This window comes from Bos mutus, chromosome 26 (assembly GCF_027580195.1).
Source record: "Bos mutus isolate GX-2022 chromosome 26, NWIPB_WYAK_1.1, whole genome shotgun sequence".
NCBI classification, from domain to species: domain Eukaryota; kingdom Metazoa; phylum Chordata; class Mammalia; order Artiodactyla; family Bovidae; genus Bos; species Bos mutus.
This window is the reverse complement of record NC_091642.1, coordinates 32,159,501-32,163,392: the sequence shown is the minus strand read 5'-3', so window position 1 is coordinate 32,163,392 and position 3,892 is coordinate 32,159,501.

Here is a 3,892-nt window from a genome sequence, read left to right as displayed (position 1 = left end):
GTTTGATCCCTGGTCCAGGAAGATCCCATGTGCCACGAGGTTCAAAACCTGTGAGCCACAGCTACTGAGGCCCATGTGCCCAAGAGCCCATGTTCTGGAACAAGAGAAGCCACTGCAATGAGAAGCCTGTGTAAAGCAACCAGAGAGTAGTCCATGAGCAGCAGTGGAGAAACAGTGCAGCCAAAAATAAACAAATAAATGAAAATATTGCACTTTGATATTCCATCAATGCAGTCACCATGATTAATTTAATTAATTCTGTATTTCAGGATAGTTAAACTCTTTCCAATATTTTGCCATTTGTCAATAACACTGCATGAATATGATTGTACCTAACTCCTGGGGGACATCTCTGATATTTTCCTCAGGCTAAATGACAAGATGCTGAATAACCTACCAAATGGGTTGGCTTTTGAATGTTGGCTTTTGAATCTCATTATCAAAATCAAATTTATGCTGCTGCCAGTGCATAAAAGAGTGTCTTTTCTGAACACCCTGGTAATTTTCTATTATAAATGATCTTTCTCAATTTTATAGTAAAACACAGTTGCTTGACTTTGATTCCTGGTGAGGTTATACATTTTGTCAGACTTGCTGTCCATTCACGTTTCTCCCTCTTTTGCATTTTGTGCTCTGCCACGTGTCCCCCACTCTCTCAGAATGCCGTGTGCTCGGGCCAGCCTCTTCCCTGCTGTGCTCCTGCCTTGACCACAGGAGTCTTCTCAGTGTCCCACAGAACTCAGCACAGTCAAGCACTGTGCAAACAGAACGTGTGTCAGAAAAATGCACACTCACAAGGGCCGCAGGTGGCTTGGCCAGCCACATCTGTCATTCCTCCAGCTAGGATGCCCAAATCCCTCCCAGAGCTGCAAACCTTCCATCTCACTCAGACTCTGGATCATCACCCAGGGACCTTCAGAGCAGGAGGGGCCGGCCACGGCACCTGATGACTTAACCAGGTGAGGTTCACATGTGCTCCGCTGTGCCTCAGAGGAAGTGTTTCCTACTGCTCGGGGGAAATAGGCAACTGTAAATCAGGGAACAGCGTGGCACTGACTTATTTATCCTTATAAGAGTTTTATATTCTGAAGTCAGCAAGGGACCCATTGGCCGATCCACGGCCAATTTGCAGTCATTATCTTGGGAAAGCGCAATCCCCTTTGCTCAGCTGGCGGCATGCTGGGGCCTGCAGAAATCCAGGCACCCCACAGGGCCGGGCCCTGATCACATATCTCAGTGGAAACCAAATGTTATCTTCCAGAGATGTGAGACAGAGACAGGAAGTCACCGAACAGTGGGAAATTCTTCCTCTCTCTGCTAACGCTGCTCTTTGGCTTACCCCGGCCCCTCCTCCAAGTTCTTCCTCCTTCAGATGAAATGTATGCCAGGACAGCAGCAGCACCCTCTTAGGGGTGAGAGCGAGTCATATAAGTCAGAGTGGACATGATAAAAGGGAGGTTAATTAGCAGTCAAGGCCAAGGCTACCCTCAATGTCCTAAAATAAGTCCTGCATAATCCTTACAAGATAATATCAAGCAGCCATTAAAAATAATGTTTTCCAAAAATTTTTATGAGACTGAAAAATGCTCATGACATGAAGTAAAATGAAGGAAAGAAAGGTGCAAAACCCACCTATAGAATATAAAATATGATCCCAGTTATGTAAAATTGCTGGAAATTACCATTGTAAAATGGTGACTGTGATGATTTCTGCAGGTAAGATTAGGTTTGAGTTTTATGTTCTTTCTTATTATATTTAAAAATTTTCCTACAATAAGCATCTGTAACTTTTATTTACAAGAAAATAGTATTTTGAAAGATCAAGTCTGATGTGATCTGCCCCAGGCCCCTGGGATCTGACAAGTTCCTATTTGTTATTCAGTTCTGCTCTCTTTACCTAAGTGTTAAGAGGAAGTGCTTACCCTCCCCCCGAGGCCTCCCTCCCTCCCTTCCTTCTTTCTTTCTTCCTTCTCCCTCCCCCTTGTGCCCTGGCAAGTCTTTTGAGGAAAGCAAATCTTGGAACCCAGGCTAAAACCAAATTTTTAACAAGCTCAAAATTTTAGCTATTCCAATACTGCATGGAGCAAGGGGACAGGACAAGGTTGACAGCCCTTCTTGTGGGAAAATCTCAGTGGACCCAAAGATTGCTCTGCTCTTCTCTGGTCACAGTGCTTCTAGCTGGCTGGCTTCAATCTGGTGCCAGGTTTAAAAAGGATGTCGAAAAGACTGCTTTCTGCAGAATCTAGAAATGACAATAATATCTCCAGCCACAATATTAGCAGCAAGAGCGCCACCATGAACCAAATACTTATCCTATGACAGATAGTGATCTATTGTTTTATTTGATCTTTAAAATAACTCTTTACAGGTGAGAAATCTGGGTTTATTGAAGTTATGTAATAAGGCTTGTTGTTGTTCAGTTGCTAAGTTGTGTCTGACACTTTGCCACCCCATGGACTGCAGCATGACAGGCTTCCTTGTCCTCCACTGTCTCCTGGAGTTTGCTTAACTTCATGTTCACTGAGTTGGTGATGCTATCTAACCATCTCATCCTCTGCCATGCTCTTCTTTTGCCTTCAATCTTTCCCAGCATCATGGTCTTTTCCAATGAGTTGGCTCTTCACATCACACGGTCAAAATACTGGAGCTTCAGCTTCAGGATCAGTCCTTTCAATGAATATTCAGGGTTGATTTCCTTTAGGATTGACTGGTTTGATCTCCTTGCAGTCCAGGGGACTCTCAAGAGTCTTCTCCACCACCATGATTCAAAAGCACCAATTCTTTGGCGTTCAGCCTTCTTTATGGTCCAACTCTTGTGTATGTACACACGGCTACTGGAAAAATCATAGCTTTGCTTATACGAACTTTTGCCAGCAAAGTGATGTCTCTGTTTTTTAATACACTGTCTAGGTTTGTCATAGCTTTCCTTCAATGGATCAGGCATTTTTAAAATTTCATGGCTGCAATCACCATCTGCAGTAATTTTGGAGCCCAAGAAAATAAAGTCTGCCCCTGCTTCCACTTTTCCCCTTATATTTGCCAGGAAGGGATGGGACCAGATACCATGATCTTATTTTTTTTGAATGTTGAGTTTCAAGTCAGCTTTTTCACTCTCTTCTTTCATTCTCATCAAGAGGCTCTTTAGTTCCTCTTCCCTTTCTGCCATTTGAGTGGTATCATCTGCACATCTGAGGTTGTTGATATTTCTCCTGGTAGTAAGGCAGGTCTATGTTACTCTGTATAAATTTCATGGTGGGAGGAGATGCCCCGGGGAATCTCCCACCTGCTCTGCTCTGGGGCCTCTGCATCACGGCCTTGGCTGTTAGGATGGAAGGGGCTGGCTAGGAGAGGTGCGTTTCTATGGGGACATCTGCGGGACTCTTTCAGACCGAGAGTGACAAGCCAACTCACTTTAGAATAATGCAAGTTTGTAAGGAAAGATTTCGGTAATGTGACAGGCGCGGTTTGCTCATGGAAAGTGAGAGGCTGCGTCTCTAGACTGGGAGCGTGGGCCCCCAGACGACCCTCAGTTGCACCCACTTTGCACTCACCCCACCTGCTGTTTGCCTGATTCTGGAGGTTTTGATGGCCGGAGAGGCCACGCATGGCTCCAGGCAGTGGCTCCTGTGGGTAACTTTGTGGGGCACTTGGGGAATTGGGTCCTTTCTTATACAGTTTGCCAGAAGTGCGACAGCAGTAGACTGGGCCTCCCCAGGGCAGGCCTCTGATCAGCTGGTAGTGGGGGCCTGGCAGTGAGAAGAGGATGCTTGTTGGTCAAATGGATTGTTTGGAGCTGATGCTGTGAGATTACTGAGTCTCCCAGACAAGTCTACCCCATGTGGTTATTACATATTACCTATTCCACTAATACACAGAAAAAATGCAAGCTATC